Here is a 19,547-nt window from a genome sequence, read left to right as displayed (position 1 = left end):
TCAACATAATAAAGGCCACATATGACAAACCCACAGCCAACATCGTCGTCAATGGTGAAAAACTGAAAGCATTTCCACTACGATCAGGAACAAGACAAGGTTGCCCACTCTCACCATTCTTATTCAACATAGTTTGGGAAGTTTTAGCCACAGCAATCAGAGAAGAAAAAGAAATAAAAGGAATCCAAATCGGAAAAGAAGAAGTAAAGCTGTCACTGTTTGCAGATGACATGATACTATACATAGAGAATCCTAAAGATGCTACCAGAAAACTACTAGAGCTAATCAATGAATTTGGTAAAGTAGCAGGATACAAAATTAATGCACAGAAATCTCGCATTCCTATACACTAATGATGAAATATCTGAAAGTAAAATCAAGAAAACACTCCCATTTACCATTGCAAGAAACAGAATAAAATATCTAGCAATAAACCTACCTAAGGAGACAAAAGACCTGTATGCAGAAAATTATAAGACACTGATGAAAGAAATTAAAGATGATACAAATAGACGGAGAGATATACCATGTTCTTGGATGGGAAGAATCAACATTGTGAAAATGACTCTACTACCCAAAGCAATCTACAGATTCAATGCAATCCCTATCAAACGACCACTCACATTTTTCACAGAACTAGAACAAAACATTTCACAATTTGTATGGAAACACAAAAGACCCTGAATAGCCAAAGTATCTTGAGAAAGAAAAACGGAGCTGGAGGAATCAGGCTCCCTGACTTCAGACTATACTACAAAGCTACAGTAATCAAGACAGTATGGTACTGGCACAAAAACAGAAATATAGATCACTGGAACAGGATAGAAAGTCCAGAGATAAACCCACACACATATGGTCACCTTACCTTTGATAAAGGAGGCAGGAATAAACAGTGGAGAAAAGCCAGCCTCTTCAATAAGTGGTGCTGGGAAAACTGGACAGGTACATGTAAAAGAATGAAACTAGAACACTCCCTAACGCCATACACAAAAATAAACTCAAAATGGATTAATGACCTAAACGTAAGACCAGACACCAATAACTCTTAGAAGAAAACATAGGCAGAACACTCTATGACATAAATCACAGCAAGATCCTTTTTGACCCACCTCCTAGATACATGGAAATAAAAACAAAAATAAACACATGGGACCTAATGAAACTTAAAAGCTTTTGCACAGCAAAGGAATCCATAAACTGGTTGAAAAGACAACCCTCAGAATGGGAGAAAATATTTGCAAATGAAGCAACTGACAAAGGATTAATCTCCAAAACACACAAGCAACTCACGCAGCTGAATATCAAAAAAACAAACAACCCAATCCAAAAATGGGCATTAGAGAAATGCAAATCAAAAGTACAATGAGATATGATCTCACACTGGTCAGAATGGCCATGATCAAAAATTCTAGAAACAATAAATGCTGGATAGGGTGTGGAGAATAGGGAACCCTCTTGCACAGTTGGTGGGAATGTAAATTGATACAGCCACTATGGAGAACAGTATGGAGGTTTCTTAAAAAACTAAAATTAGAACTACCATACGACCCAGCAATCTCACTACTGGGCATATACCCTGAGAAAACCATAATTCAAAAAGAGTCATGTACCAAAATCTTCATTGCAGCTCTTTTACAATAGCCTGGAGATGGAAACAACCTAAGTGTCCATCATCGGATGAATGGATAAAGAAGGTGTGGCACATATATACAATGGAATATTACTCAGCCATAAAAAGAAATGAAACTGAGTTATTTGTAGTGAGGTGGATGGATATAGAGACTGTCATACAGAGTGAAGTAAGCCAGAAAGAGGAAAACAAATACCTTACGCTAACACATATGTATGGAATCTAAACAAAAAAAAAAATAGAAAAGTAAATGATCCGCGGAACCTAGGGGCAAGACGGGAATAGAGATGTAGACCTACTAGAGAATGGACTTGAGGATACGGGGAGGACGAAGGGTAAGCTGGGACAAAGGAGAGAGTGGCATGGTCATATATACACTACCAAACATAAAATAGATCGCTAGTGGGAAGTAGCCACCTAGCACTGGGAGATGAGCTCGGTGCTTTGTGACCACCTAGAGGGGCAGGATAGGGAAGGTGGGAGGGAGGGAGACGCAAGAGGGAAGAGATATGGGGACATATGTATATGTATAACTGATTCACTTTGTTATAAAGCAGAAACTGACACAGCATTGTAAAGCAATTATACGCTAATAAAGTTGTTTTAAAAAAAAAACATAAGAGATACTATTTAAAAAATTATGTTAAAATTTAGATGAAAAGGACAGTTTTCCAAAACTGATTCAAGAAGAAAGATAAAGCCCAATAAACCAAAACCATTAAAGAAATTACTTCACCTTCTCCCAAAGGAATCAGACCCAAATAACTTCAGAGATGAATTTGACCAAACTCTCAAAAAATGGGCAATTCCCATGTCATAAATTTGTTTCAAAAAATAGAAACCATGGAAAAACAATTTATTTTATAAAACTAAAATAAACTTCATGCCAAAGCCAGACAAATACTTCTTGGACTCAAGAAAAGAAAGTTATGTATCAATTCATTTATAAACATAGATGCAAAGGTGCTAAATACACTAAAAAACTAATTTCAGCAATGCATAGAAAAGTCCATTTTAATCAGGTAGGGCTTATCCCAGGAATTCTTAGATATTTCAACATCAGAAGTCTAATATTATTATTCACTATATTAGCAGAATGAAGGAGATAAGATATGATTTCTCAACATATGCATTTACCAACAGATGGAGGAAAATACTCACTTGGGTAAATATTCATAATAAAAACACTTTGCTCACTTAACATAGAACTGAACTTCCTTCAGTTTCCTTCTTTCTTTATTTAAAGTGGTCATCTTTAGAATTATTCACACTATATCAGGAAGAAGATAAGAATGCCTGCTATCATGGCTTCTCTTCAAAATTATTTTTTAAAAGACACAATAATTTGAAAGGAAAATATGAAATTATTCTTCTTTGCTAATGATATCTACATAGAAAATTCAATAAGATGTCCATAAAAAGTATTAAACATATATGAGGATTCAGCACAGTTTCTGGACAAATTGTTGACATGGAAAAATAAATAGCATAACTCTATAGCAACAATAACAGTGAAGAATGGGGTAGAAAAAATTTATAATAGCAACAAAAATGTGATATTCCCAGGAATAAATCTAATAAAAACATGCAAAACTTTTTGAAGAAATGTTTAAATAAAATTATGGAAAAACATTGTCAAACCAAATAAATGGAAATGTATGCTATGGTCCTACATAAAAATTTAAGGATATAAATTTTCTCCCAAATTAGTCTATAAAATCAATGCAATTCCACTAAATTCTCGTTGTTTTGTGTAAAATCTGACAAGATGATCCAAAAATTCATGTGGCAAGACCTAGACAATAATAGCTAAAAACAAATTTTTAAGAACAAAGATGAAAAGACTTGCTCCATCAGGTATTAAAAACTATCATAGATGTCTAGCAATTAAGACAATGGATAATGGGCAGAAAGACAGATAAACAGACTAAGGCAACAGAATATGGAGTTGCAAAAAGACTTGTGCATAAATAAAACAATTTTTACAGAAGTGTAGTCATTATAAATGGAAAAATAGATTATTCAAAGTTATTAAAAATGGTTAATTGTGTCAAAAGATTGTAAATAACTCACACAATATGCAAAAATAAATTATAAGCAGATTTTAGATAGAATTAAAAGCAAATTTTAAAGTTTTAGAAAAAAAAATATAACCATACCTATATGAAAATATAGGAAGAATGTCCTAAATAACATACAGAAAACACAAACCATGAAGGAAAATCCAAATAAGTTAAATAGATTAAAATATTAAATGTTTTTTAAAAAAATAAAAGACATCACAAGAAAAGTTAAAATGAACCATGGCTTAGAAAAAGCTAATTTATAGCATACATACGTGTTAAAGGAACAATATTCAATATAAAATAAGACAATACCTTATAAACTCATTTAAGAAAAAAAAAAAAACGCCGACCACCCAATAAAGTGTGCAAAGGATATGCGCATGCAGTTTATAGAAGAGGAAATCCAAATAACCAATAATCCTATGCATGAAACTGTGGTAAGCTACCTTGTTGGATTGCAAAGAGAATAAATTCTCAGACCCTCACAGTTCCTGACACCATCTCAATAGCTGATAAAACAAGCACACACACACACACAATCAGTAAGGATATAAAAGATTTGAAGAACACAACCAACTTGACTTTAACAGAGAGCATTACATTCAACAATTAAAGAAATAAATACAAAAAATAAATTATTTTAGATTTTATTCTGGGCCATGAATCAAGTCTCAACAAATTTCAAAGGATTCAAATTATAAGATGTATGTCACCTGAACAACATGGAATTAACTTATGAAGTAGAAATAAAGATAACTAGAAAAATTTCCAAATGTTTGGAAATCAGGCAACATGCTTCTATAAACCCACAGGTTTAAGAAGAAATCACAAAGTTAGAAAATTTGTAGAATTGAATATAATAAAAACACGATGTATCAAAATTTGTAGGATGTATCAAAAATGCTTAGAGGGATATACATATATTATTGCTATAAATGTAGATATTAGAAAAGAAGGAAGAGTTAAAATCAATGATCTATACTTCTAACTCAAGAATCTGGAAAAGGGGAAACAAATTAAACTTAAAAGAAAGAAGGATAAAATAATGAAAATAAGTGATGAAATCAATAAAGTAGAAAAATCAACAAAGCTTTGGTTTTGGTTCTTTGAACACATTAGTAACACTGATTAACACTTAGCAAGAGAGAGAGAATACAAATAATTAACATGAGGAATAAAAAAGGGGCATTCTTACAGATCCCATACACCTCAAAAGAATAATAAGAGTGTATTATAAATGATTTTATGTCAACAAACTTAAAAAATACAGTGCACAAATTCTTGAAAAACAAGATTTACCAAAAACTGACCCAGAAGAAATGGAGCATCTTTACTATCCTATATTAAATAAATCAAATCCATTACAAAAAATTTTTCTCTCAATAACTCCAGGTGTAGATGATTTCACTGGTGAATTATTCCTTCTAATAAAAGAAGAAATGCCAACCTTACATAAATTCTTCTGAAGAATAGAAAAATAGGCAACTTACCAACTCCCAACTCATTTTATGAGCCAGCAAAACCCTGATACCAAAACCTGGGAAGGACTTATAAGAAAGGTAAATATGAACTGATATTTCTTATTAATATAAACATGAATATATTAAAACCTTAGCTAACAGAGTCTAGTTTTATATTAAAAGCATAGTACATCAAAACTAGGTGAAACTGATCTGAAAATCAACCAATAAAATTCACCAAGTAAGTGAACAAGGGAGATAAAAAATGTGATTACTTCAAAAAGTACAGAAAATATATTTGATCAAATCCAACATACATATATATTTAAAAGAAAAATGCTCAACATATATGAAATAGCCAGGAATTTCCTTAATCTAATGAAAGACATCTACAAAATGAAATCTTAATGGTCAACATAACATGGTAAAATATTGACCTTTTTCCCACACACACACTGAGAATGGTAAGACCAGAAGCCCACAACCACCAGTTTTATTCAAAATTGGAGGTCTTAACTAGTTCAAAGAAGCAATAAAAAATACTTTTAAGAGCAAAATATTGAAAAATAGCTAGTAAAACTTTATTCACAGATGATATAACTGTATACATAGAAGTTTCAGAATAATTTATGAACAATTAGCAATAGCAAACATTTAGGAAGAATGCTGCATACAAGGTGGCTATACCCTGGTCTGTGTTTACCCCAGAGGGGTAGGGTGTAACCCTTCCCAATCAACAGGTAGGATGTTGAGGCAGATGACTTTCAAGATACCTAGAGAATTTGAAAGTGTATTATTCCCACAAGGGACTCCAGGGGAGAGCAGGTAGGGCACAAGCAGATCCAAGCATGCTTGAGCATAGCAGAGTATGTGGACCTTTCTAGTGGCAAGGGAACATGAGAGAGGGCTGGGGATTGGCCACGTTTGAATTCCCACATGTACCAAAGGAGGGTATTCACTTGGGCTTTCTTATCAGTTCTGCCCAGATATGGAGCAGAAGGGGAGGAGGGAAGTGGGGTTATAAGAAGTCAGAAGCCAAACATCAAAACATGGAGTCATACTCTATTACATAATCCAACTCAATCACATTTCTTCATACCAGTAAATAAACAAACAAGAAACACTTGCAAAATGAAATGTAAAAGGACTGCTATTTATATGAGTGTCACAATGCATCAAAACCTAGAATAGGAGATACACCAGAAATACATCTACACGTGGAACAACTCCTACAGAACATCTACAGAACACTGGCAGAAGACCTCAGACTTCCCAAAAGGCAAGAAACCGCCCCCCACCACCACGTACCTGGGTAGAGCAAAAGAAAAAAGAATAAACAGAGACAAAGGAATAGGGATGGGACCTGCACCAGTGGGAGGGAGCTGTGAAGGACGAAAAGTTTCCACACACTAGAAGCCCCTTCGCTGGCGGAGACTGCGGGTGGCAGAGGGGGAAGCTTCGGAGCCACAGAGGAGAGCACAGCACCAGGGGTGCAGAGGGCAAAGCGGAGAGATTCCTGCACAGAAGATCAGGGCCGACCGGCACTCACCAGCCCGAGAGGCTTGTCTGCTCACCCGCCGGGGCGGGTGGGGCTGGGAGCTGAGGCTCGGGCTTCGGTCGGAGCTCAGGGAGAGGACTGGGGTTGGCGGCGCGAACACAGCCTGCAGGCGGTTAGTGCGTCACGGCTAGCCGGGAGGGAGTCCGGGGAAAAGTCTGGACCTGCCGAAGAGGCAAGAGACTTTTTCTTACCTCTTTGTTTCCTGGTGCTCGAGGAGAGGGGATTAAGAGCGCTGCTTAAAGGAGCTCCAGAGATGGGCGCGAGCCGTGGCTAAAAGCGCGGACCCCAGAGACGGGCATGAGACGCTAAGGCTGCTGCTGCCACCACCAAGAAGCCTGTGTGCGAGCACAGGTCACTATCCACACCCCCCTTCTGGGGAGCCGGTGCAGCCCGCCACTGCCAGGGTCCCGGGATCCAGGGTCAACTCCTCCGGGAGAACGCACAGCGCGCCTCAGGCTGGTGCAACCTCACGCCGGCCTCTACCGCAGCAGGCCCGCCCCGCACTCCGTGCCCCTCCCTCTCCCCAGGCCTGAGTGCGCCAGAGCCCCCGAATCAGCGGCTCCTTTAACCGCGTCCTGTCTGAGCGAAGAACAGATGCCCTCCGGTGACCTACACGCAGAGGCGGGGCCAAATCCAAAGCTGAGCCCCTGGGAGCTGTGAGAACAAAGAAGAGAAACGGATATCTCTCCCAGCAGCCTCAGAAGCAGCGTATTAAAGCTCCACAATCAACTTGATGTACCTGCATCTGTGGAATACATGAATAGACAACGAATCATCCCAAATTAAGGAGGTGGACTTTGAGAGCAAGATTTATTATTTTTTCCCCTTTTCCCCTTTTTGTGAGTATGTATGTGTATGCTTCTGTGTGAGATTTTGTCTGTATAGCTTTGCTTCCACCATTTGTTCTAGGGTTCTATCTGTCTGGGTTTTTTTTGTTTGTTTAATTTTTTTCTTTTTTTTTCTCTTAATTATTTTTTTATTTTAATAACTTTATTATATTTTATCTTACTTTATTTTATTTTAATTTATTTCCTTTCATTTTTTCCTTCCTTCCCTCCTTCCTTCCTTCCTCCCTCCCTCCCTCCCTCCTTCCTTTCTCTCTTTCCACTTCTACTAATTCTTTCTTTCTACTTGTTCTCCCTTTTATTCTGAGCCATGTGGATGAAAGGCTCTTGGTGCTCCACCCAGGAGTCAGTGCTGTGCCTCTGAGGAGGGAGAGCCAACTTCAGGACACTGGTCCACAAGAGACCTCCCAGCTCCACGTAATATCAAATGGTGAAAATCTCCCAGAGATCTCCATCTCAACACCAGCACCCAGCTTCACTCAACGAGCAGAAAGCTACAGTGCTGGACATCCTATGCCAAACAACTAGAAACACAGGAACACAACCCCACCCATTAGTAGAGAGGCTGCCTAAAATCATAATAAGCCTACAGACACCCCAAAACACACCACCAGACGTGGACCTGCCCACCAGAAAGGAAAGATCCACCCTCATCCACCAGAACACAGGCACTAGTCCCCTCCTCCAGGAAGCCTACACAACCCACTGAACCAACTTTAGCCACTGGGGACAGACACCAAAAACAACAGGAACTACGAACCTGCAGCCAGCAAAAAGGAGACCCCAAACACAGTAAGATAAGCAAAATGAGAAGACAGAAAAACACACAGCAGATGAAAGAGCAAGATAAAAACCCACCAGACCTAACAAATGAAGAGGAAATAGGCAGTCTACCTGAAAAAGAATTCAGAATAATGATAGTAAAGATGATCCAAAATCTTGGAAATGGAATAGACAAAATGCAAGAAACATTTGACAAGGACCTAGAAGAACTAAAGATGAAGCAAACGATGATGAACAACACAATAAATGAAATTAAAAATACTCTAGATGGGATCAATAGCAGAATAACTGAGGCAGAAGAATGGATAAGTGACCTGGAAGATAAAATAGTGGAAATAACTACTGCAGAGCAGAATAAAGAAAAAAGAATGAAGAGAACTGAGGACAATCTCAGAGACCTCTGGGACAACATCAAATGCACCAACATTCAAATTATAGGCATTCCAGAAGAAGAGAAAAAGAAAGGGACTGAGAAAATTTTTCAAGAGCTTATAGTTGAAAACTTCCCTAATATGGGAAAGGAAATAGTTAATCAAGTCCAGGAAGCACAGAGAGTCCCATACCAGATAAATCCAAGGAGAAATACGCCAAGACACATATTAATCAAACTGTCAAAAATTAAATACAAAGAAAACCTATTAAAAGCAGCAAGGGAAATACAACAAATAACACACAAGGGAATCCCCATAAGGTTAACAGCTGATCTTTCAGTAGAAACTCTGCAAGCCAGAAGGGACTGGCAGGACATATTTAAAGTGATGAAGGAGAAAAACCTGCACTGAAGATTACTCTACCCAGCAAGGATCTCATTCAGATTTGATGGAGAAATTAAAACCTTTACAGACAAGGAAAAGATGAGAGAGTTCAGCACCACCAAACCAGCTTTACAACAAATGGTAAAGGAACTTCTCTAGGCAAGAAACACAAGAGAAGGAAAAGACCTACAATAACGAACCCAAAACAATTAAGAAAATGAGAATAGGAACATACATCTCGATAATTACCTTAAATGTAAGTGGACTAAATGCTCCCACCAAAAGACACAGATCGGGTGAATGGATACAAAAACAAGACCCATATATTTGCTGTCTACAAGAGACCCACTTCAGACCTAGAGACACATACAGACTGAAAGTGAGGGGATGGAAAAATATATTTCATGCACATGGAAACCAAAAGAAAGCTGGAGTAGCAATTCTCATATCAGAAAAATAGACTTTAAAATAAAGACTATTAGAAGAGACAAAGAAGGACACTACATAATGAACAAGGGATCGATCCAAGAAGAAGATATAACAATTGTAAATATTTATGAACCCAACATAGGAGCACCTCAATACATAAGGCAAATACCAACAGCCATAAAAGGGGAAATCAACAGTAACACATTCAGAGTAGGCGACTTTAACACCCCACTCTCACCCATGGACAGATCATCCAAAATGAAAATAAATAAGGAGACACAGGCTTTAAATGATACATTAAACAAGATGGACTTAATTGATATTTATAAGACATTCCATCCCAAAACAGCAGAATACACATTTTTCTCAAGTGCTCATGGAACATTCTCCAGGATAGATCATATCGTGGGTCACAAATCAAGCCTTGGTAAATTTAAGAAAATTGAAATTGTATCAAGTATCTTTTCTGACCACAATGCCATGAGACTAGATATCAATTACAGGAAAAGATCTGTAAAAAATACAAACACATGGAGGCTAAACAATACACTACTTAATGACGAAGTGATCACTGAAGAAATCAAAGAGGAAATAAAAAAATACCTAGAAACAAATGACAATGAAAACACAATGACACAAAACCTATGGGATGCAGCAAAAGCAGTTCTAAGAGGGAAGTTTATAGCAATACAATCCTACCTTATGAAACAGAAAACATCTCAAATAAACAACCTAACCTTGCACCTAAAGCAATTAGAGAAAGAAGAACAAAAAAACCCCAAAGTTAGCAAAAGGAAAGAAATCATAAAAATCAGATCAGAAATAAATGAAAAAGAAATGAAGGAAATTATAGCAAAGATCAATAAAACTAAAAGGTGGTTCTTTGAGAAGATAAACAAAATTGATAAACTATTAGCCAGACTCATCAAGAAAAAAAAGGGAGAAAACTCAAATCAATAGAGTTAGAAATGAAAAAGAAGTAACAAATGACACTGCAGAAATACAAAAGATCATGAGAGATTACTACAAGCAACTCTATGCCAATAAAATGGACAACCTGGAAGAAATGGACAAATTCTTAGAAATGCACAATCTGCCAAGACTGAATCAGGAAGAAATAGAAAATATGAACAGTCCAATCACAAGCACTGAATTTGAAACTGTGATTAAAAATCTTCCAACAAACAAAAGCCCAGGACTAGATGGCTTCACAGGCGAATTCTATCAAACATTTAGAGAAGAGCTAACACCTATCCTTCTCAAACTCTTCCAAAATATAGCAGAGGGAGGAACACTCCCAAACTCATTCTACGAGGCCACCATCACCCTGATACCAAAACCAGACAAGGATGTCACAAAGAAAGAAAACTACAGGCCAATATCACTGATGAACATAGATGCAAAAATCCTCACAAAATACTCACAAACAGAACCCAACAGCACATTAAACGGATCATACACCATAATCAAGTGGGGTTTATCCCAGGAATGCAAGGATTCTTCAACATATGCAAATCAATCAACATGATACACCATATTAACAAGCTGAAGGAGAAAAACCATACGATCATCTCAATAGATGCAGAGGAAGCTTTCGACAAAATTCAACACACATTTATGATAAAAACCCTGCAGAAAGTAGGCATAGAGGGAACTTTCTTCAACATAATAAGGGCCATATATGACAAACCCACAGCCAACATCGTCCTCAATGGTGAAAAACTGAAAGCATTTCCACTAAGATCAGGAACAAGACAAGGTTGCCCACTCTCACCATTCTTATTCAACATAGTTTGGGAAGTTTTAGCCACAGCAATCAGAGAAGAAAAGGAAATAAAAGGAATCCAAATCGGAAAAGAAGAAGTAAAGCTGTCACTGTTTGCAGATGACATGATACTATACATAGAGAATCCTAAAGATGCTACCAGAAAACTACTAGAGCTAATCAATGAATTTGGTAAAGTAGCAGGATACAAAATTAATGCACAGAAATCTCGCATTCCTATACACTAATGATGAAATATCTGAAAGTAAAATCATGAAAACACTCCCATTTACCATTGCAAGAAACAGAATAAAATATCTAGCAATAAACCTACCTAAGGAGACAAAAGACCTGTATGCAGAAAATTATAAGACACTGATGAAAGAAATTAAAGATGATACAAATAGACGGAGAGATATACCATGTTCTTGGGTTGGAAGAATCAACATTGTGAAAATGACTCTACTACCCAAAGCAATCTACAGATTCAATGCAATCCCTATCAAACGACCACTCACATTTTTCACAGAACTAGAACAAAACATTTCACAATTTGTATGGAAACACAAAAGACCCTGAATAGCCAAAGTATCTTGAGAAAGAAAAACGGAGCTGGAGGAATCAGGCTCCCTGACTTCAGACTATACTACAAAGCTACAGTAATCAAGACAGTATGGTACTGGCACAAAAACAGAAATATAGATCACTGGAACAGGATAGAAAGTCCAGAGATAAACCCACACACATATGGTCACCTTACCTTTGATAAAGGAGGCAGGAATAAACAGTGGAGAAAAGCCAGCCTCTTCAATAAGTGGTGCTGGGAAAACTGGACAGGTACATGTAAAAGAATGAAACTAGAACACTCCCTAACGCCATACACAAAAATAAACTCAAAATGGATTAATGACCTAAACGTAAGACCAGACACCAATAACTCTTAGAAGAAAACATAGGCAGAACACTCTATGACATAAATCACAGCAAGATCCTTTTTGACCCACCTCCTAGATACATGGAAATAAAAACAAAAATAAACACATGGGACCTAATGAAACTTAAAAGCTTTTGCACAGCAAAGGAATCCATAAACTGGTTGAAAAGACAACCCTCAGAATGGGAGAAAATATTTGCAAATGAAGCAACTGACAAAGGATTAATCTCCAAAACACACAAGCAACTCACGCAGCTGAATATCAAAAAAACAAACAACCCAATCCAAACATGGGCAGAAGACAGAAATAGACATTTATCCAATGAATGCCAACAAACACATGAAAGGCCGCTCAACATCATTAATCATTAGAGAAATGCAAATCAAAACTGCAATGAGATATCATCTCACACCAGTCAGAATGGCCATCATCAAAAAATCTAGAAACAATAAATGCTGGTGAGGGTGTAGAGAATAGGGAACCCTCTTGCACAGTTGGTGGGAATGTAAATTGATACAGCCACTGTGGAGAACAGTATGGAGGTTCCTTAAAAAACTACAAATAGAACTACCATATGACCCAGCAATCCCACTACTGGGCATATACCCTGAGAAAACCATAATTCAAAAAGAGTCATGTACCAAAATCTTCATTGCAGCTCTATTTACAGTAGCCTGGAGATGGAAACAACCTAAGTGTCCATCATCGGATGAATGGATAAAGAAGGTGTGGCACATATATACAATGGAATATTACTCAGCCATAAAAAGAAACAAAATTGAGCTATTTGTAATGAGGTGGATAGACCTAGAGTCTGTCATACAGACTGAAGTAAGTCAGAAAGAGAAAGACAAATACTGTATGCTAACACATATATCTGGAATTTAAGGGAAAAAATGTCATGAAGAACCTAGGGGTAAGACAGGAATAAAGACACAGACCTACTAGAGAATGGACTTGAGGATATGGGGAGGGGGAAGGGTAAGCTGTGACAAAGCAAGAGAGAGGCATGGACATATATACACTACCAAACGTAAGGTGCATAGCTAGTGGGAAGCAGCCGCATAGCACTGGGAGATCAGCTCGGTGCTTTGTGACCTCCTAGAGCTGTGGGATAGGGAGGATGGGAGGGAGGGAGACGCAAGAGGGAAGAGATATGGGGACATATGTATATGTATAACTGATTCACTTTGTTATAAAGCAGAAACTAACACACCATTGTAAAGCAATTATACTCCAATAAAGTTGTAAAAAATAAAACCCTAGAATAGGGCTTCCTTGGTGGTGCAGTGGTTAAGAATCCTCCTGTCAATGCAGGGGACATGGATTCAAGCCCTTGTCCAGGAAGATCCCACATGCCACAGAGCAACTAAGCCCGCGAGCCACAACTACTGAGCCATGTGCCACAACTACTGAAGCCCACGTGCCTAGAACCTGTGCTCTGCAACAAGAGAAGCCACCGCAATGAGAAGCCCGCGCACCGCAACGAAGAGTGGCCCCTGCTCGCCGCAACTAGAGAAAGCCTGCACGGAGCAACGAAGACCCAACGCAGCCAAAAATAAATATATTAAAAAATAAATTTAAAAAACAACCTAAAATAAATCTAATGAAAAAATTGAAAGATCTTTATATTGTGCAAGCTACTAAACATTACTGAGGAAAATGAAAGAACCTACTACGCTATGTTAATGGTTATTCAATGTTGTTAAGATGTACTGATGTCAATTAATCTACAGCAAAGGAGGCAAGAATATACAACAGAGGAGAAAAGATAGTCTCTTCAATAAGTGGTGCTGGGAAAACTGGTGCTACATGTAAAAGAATGTAATTAGAACACTCTTTAACACCATGTAAAAAATAAACTCAAAATGGGTTAAGACCTAAATGTAAGACTTTAACCCATAACCCTCCTAGAGGAAAACATAGGCAGAATGCTCTTTGACATAAATCATAACAATATTTTTTTGAATCTGTCTCCTAAAGCAAAAATATACAAATGAGACCTAATTAAACTTAAAGGTTTTGCACAGCAAAGAAAACCATCGACAAAACAAAGACAATGTACTTAATGGGAGAAAATATTTGCAAATTATATGACAGATAAGGGGTTAATAGCCAACATATATAAACACCTCATATAACTCAACCAAAAAAACAAACAACCTGATTGAAAAATGGCAGAAGATATGAATAGTCATTTTCCCAAAGAGGACATGCAGATGGCCAATAGGCACATGAAAAGATGCTCAACATCTCTAATCATCAGGGAAATGCAAATCAAAACCACAATGAGATATCACCTCACACCTGTCAGAATGGCTATCATCGAAATGAACACAAGTGACAAATGTTGGTGAAGATTTGGAGAAAAAAGAACCCTCGTGCACTCTTGGTGAGAATGTAAATTGGTGCAGCCATTGTAGAAAACAGTGGTTTCTCAAAAAGCTAAAAATAGAACTACCACATGACCCAGCAATTCCATTCCTGAGTATATATCTGAAAAAAGATACTAATTCAAAAAGATATATACACTCCAATGTTCATAGCAGCATTATTTACAATAGCCAAGCTATGGAAGCAACCTAAATGTCCATCAACAGATGAATGGATAAAGAAGATGTGGTATGTGTGTGTGTGTGTGTGTGTGTGTGTGTGTGTGTATACATGTATATATATGAATTCTACTCAGCCATAAAAAAGAATGAAATTTTGCCATTTGTAACAACATGGATGAACTTGGAGGGTATTATGTTAAATGAAATAAGTCAGACAGAGAAAGGCAAATACTGTATGATATCCCTGATATGTGAAATCTAAAAAATATAATAAACTTGTGAATAAAACAAAACAGAAACAGACTTGCAGATATAGAGAACAAACTAGTGGTTACCAGAGAGGAGAGGGAAGTGGGGGGCAATATGGGAGTAGGGGATTAAGAGGTACAAACCATTATATAGCCTATAAAATAAGCTACAAGGATATATTGCACAATGCAAGGAATATAGCCAACATTTTGTGGTAACTATAAATGGAGTGTAAACTTTGGAGATTCTGAGTTACTATGTTGTACACCTGTAGCTTATATGACATTGTACATCAACTATACTTCAATAAAAAAGAAAAAATTATATAGATTATCCCCAAATTGATCTATAGGTTTAATGTAATCCCAATAAAAATCTCCACAGGCCTTTTGTGGAGACTGGCAAAACTGCTGATGAGTTCGCTGTCTGAGCCAGAGGATTGAGCTGGGTGATCAGAATGGCAAACATTATTAATCTGAAATTACCTGATGACTTTATCTTGTGATGGGAAAAGCATTTCCAGAAGGAACAGATACCATTACTTGTAGATCAGGGCAAGTTTTCTCCCATAGACACCACTGAAGATGCTATGCTCATGTTTGTTTCTCGAGTCTCTTCTCTTCTTCCATGGTGAGAAGCCTCCCATCTGACTGACATATTGATCCCTTCCAAAACCCATATGTTATGCTCTGCAAACTCAGGGTGCAAATGAGGTCATATTGAATTCTAACTAATAGTTCAACCTACCTCCCCATCTCCAATCTTACTAGCAGTAAGTCATTCCTCCAAGACTTTTCTTCTTCCTACTCATTCCCAAATTACCTAAGAACTTAAGAATTTTGGGGCTCACTCCATGCAAATAATTTGCTTCCAAAAACAATGCAAGCCACCAAAAGAACTAGAGGTCATCCCTGCTGTTGTTTCTGGCTGCCATGTGATGCCCTAGTCCAAAAGTGGTCCTGCAGTCAATATGCCCATTATCACTGGGGCACCAAGGGAAAGTTCCCACCCAGGCTGTATAAGAACCCGTGAAGGGTGAAGACTATTTAAATTAATAATCCAGAGCTCATCTAGTATTCCCAAGCACAATCACAGTGCAGGAAAATTTGGAGAGTCTTCCAGCCTTAGACATAACCTGTGCTAAAATCGGGCCCCTCTGTCAAATCTTGGTACAGTGGTATGAGCCTGAGTTACCCACCTAAACAAATATTACCAACACTGGCTATTGACCCATCACCATCCTACATTACTCCCTCCTTCTATTTTCTTGAACAAAATCATTTTAAGGATGCGCTACTCAGAGTGTGGTCCAAGTACCCACAGCATCAGTTAGTTTCACCTGGGAACTTGTAGGAACTGCAAATTCTCATGCCCAACTGCTGACATTCTGAATGAAAAACTCCAGAGTAGAACCTAAGAATCTGTGTTGAACAAGCTTTCTAGATGATTCTTAGGCACAATAAACTTGCACTGCTTTAAGTAGTTTTAATATCTTTGCCTATAATGAGAACAGATGTGTTAGTATTTTTAAACAGGTTACAGTTCTCACTCGTCTTAAGAGCTATTCTATTTCTTTAAGTGCCTATTTGTACTCTGTGTAATTCCTTAATTATGCTCTTGGTAGTAGAAAGATTTGAAAAGTGCAGCCATTTTCTGAAAGAAAATTCCACCCTTGGACAAATACATACACACATGAAAATCCAAGAGATAGCACAAGAGAAAATTCACTTTTCCCTCAAGTCACCTATCAGTTCCCACTGCATCATTTGAGTATGAGCAAAGGAAGCCATTGCTCTTGATTGGACTGCCATCTTCCACTCTCTGCTGCAATCCTCTCAAGCCTTTTTTTTTTTTTAATCCTCATTCCTTCTGCCATATAGGCCCAGTCTCCTCATTATCCAAAGTATATCCAAAACAATAAATATTTGTGTAACACAATCTGTCCCCAAGGAACTCAACAGGGCTTAATAAACCATAAAGTTGGCATTTCTAACTCTCTCCATATTCTGCTCTTGGCTATTAGAACACAGTATTTTGGACAGCAATATGCATTTTAAAAGAGTTAGGGAAGGGATATAAGCACAGATATAAAGATGCTCAGTCTTTGAGCATATAATATAAACAGACCATCTAAAACAACTGCAGGCTGTTAGGAATACTGAGGGGTGGGTGTGAAAGAAGGGCACCAGCAGCCCCTCTTAGCCTTAACCATAAAAGTTAACGAAAGGCATGTTCTTACGACATCCTTTGGAAGAGATCTCCTTCTTCCCCACATTGTGAAGCACCAAATCCCTCCCCAACACTCTTTTTTTTTTCCTAATGCAATTTAGTACGCAAAAAGGTCCCAAATCCATGCACCAAAAAAATGTCACCATGCCTCCATATGAAGTTAAAACCCGACTGCATGATTTTTCATAGACTTAAAGTGTTTGCAAATGTCCTCATTTATCTCCTAATCCCAGGTCTAGAAGCCATATGAGTAGCCTCTGCATTTCAGACACATCCTCAAGTAAAACCCTCACTCACCTACCCCCCGACCTCCACCCCTCCATCTTACTCTCTCCACCAGAAAGCTGTTTGGCAAATTAAAAAGAATAATGTGGTCTTTTCTGACAGTTTGGCTTGGGAGCCCTAAATGTAAACTCACATCACTGCTACCAATGAATGATTTTATTCATTTTTAGGTACTTATTTTCTTTTATTCAAATACACTTTTCAAGACACGCAGTGCCCCAGGAGAAAGTGGAAGAGGTTTAATTTCAGAAGGCAGACTTACATGACGACTTCGACATGAAAAATATTAAAAAATTACTCTGTCGAAAACTCCCATTGAAAACTGCATTCATTTTTTGCATATTCAACCCCTCAAACATCAAGGTGTATGTGGGTGAGGGTGTGTTTGTGGTTGTGTGGGCCTGGTTTGTTTAGGGAGAGGTTCCACTTCACCATTGCCACCCACTCTGTCTCAAAACCCAAGGTATTCTGAGGTGCCCCTGGGTTACCTGGAAGTGAATTCACCATACTTTAGTACCAGCAAGTCTCTCTTCAAAATGTGGCCCGGGAGTCACTAAAGGAAACCACACAGTGTTAAGACTAAACATTCTTGAGTAAGCCTCAGTTATGGCAAGTTCAACAGCCTGGCCGTTGAGAGAGCAGTTACCGAAATTTTCCAAATAAATAAAGCAAACAAGTTACTTCAGGAAGAAGTTCACATCTATATGATTTATAATACTGGGAGTTGGCCCACTGAGGCAGAAGGAACCCAGTGAACCAGCAGTAAACCAGAGGCCACCCAGGCACTCAGGGCAGCCTCCAAGGTTTTAGTTCATGTTCAATCACCTACTGAATCCTCACCAGGAGGTGCTCTGCTGGGGGAGCTAATGGTGTCTTACAACATCCTGCAAGACTTATTGGCATGAACTTTATCATTCAGCCTCTAAATGGGTTAATATTAACAGGAAAAAAAAATAGGGATCCTATTTAGAGGCCCCTGGCAGCAAGCAAATACAGAAAAAAATACTTCTCCAAAATCAATGTTTGTTTTGCTGAGGGCCTCCTTAGGTGTACCTTGGAAACAATTCTGTCTGTCTCCCACAGTTAAGTCACCCAGCAGCCTCATATGCCAGCCAGAAGTACTTAGCAGTCCAGAATCAACAGGTTGCTGCTGTTGAGCAGAACCAGAACACTGGGGCAAAAAGAATGGAAAATGTTATATGTGACGCAGCAGTCTTGATGCATGTTGATGATAAAGATGAGAGGCACCCTGAAGATCCTACCTCTCGTGGCCCCCATCCACCCACCTCCCACTAAGCACCGTCTCCAAGGATCATTCTGGCCATGAGGGTAAAAACTACTGCTCTGTAGCTGGTCTCCATATGTCACCCTCAGGCACTTCCAAATCAACACACACACACACACACACACACACACACACACTGCATACTATGTATATTGCTATGTAGGAGGACTTTATGCTTTGATGGAGCTATTAAAACATACTCAACATTCTTGCAATCACACCCACATATCTCTCTGCCTTGGTACATATTATACATGTGTAGAATTAGACAATAAAGCACACAGAGGACATAAATTGTATTTGATTAAATTACCCTATATGTGTTCTTAGGCAGAAAGCCTAAACTCCTGCCAGTGGACTGGGAATGAATTAATAGCACCATTCAGTTGTTCAGCCTCAGTATCTTATTCAGATTATGAAGCATCTATTAAATTAAATATAAAAATTATCTAATCATATATCTATATATATCCCAAAACAGTCAAGTGAACTATTAGTCTAATACCTTGATATAACTTTTTAATCAGCAAATTACAGCAGCAACATATCTTCCTGTTATTGACTTACTGTTTCAAAGCTTCCAGGCAGGGATGTTCTATTTTTGGTTCACCATTATATAATTAATACACCGATGCCATTTTTACAAAAAATACGTACGACCAAACTGTAAGTTCTACCTCATAGAGAACTGGAGGCATAAGTATAGACAATGACCAGT

This window comes from Delphinus delphis, chromosome 11 (genome assembly GCF_949987515.2).
Source record: "Delphinus delphis chromosome 11, mDelDel1.2, whole genome shotgun sequence".
NCBI classification, from domain to species: domain Eukaryota; kingdom Metazoa; phylum Chordata; class Mammalia; order Artiodactyla; family Delphinidae; genus Delphinus; species Delphinus delphis.
The sequence above is the reverse complement of the archived record's forward strand: the minus strand, read 5'-3'. Positions refer to the sequence as shown.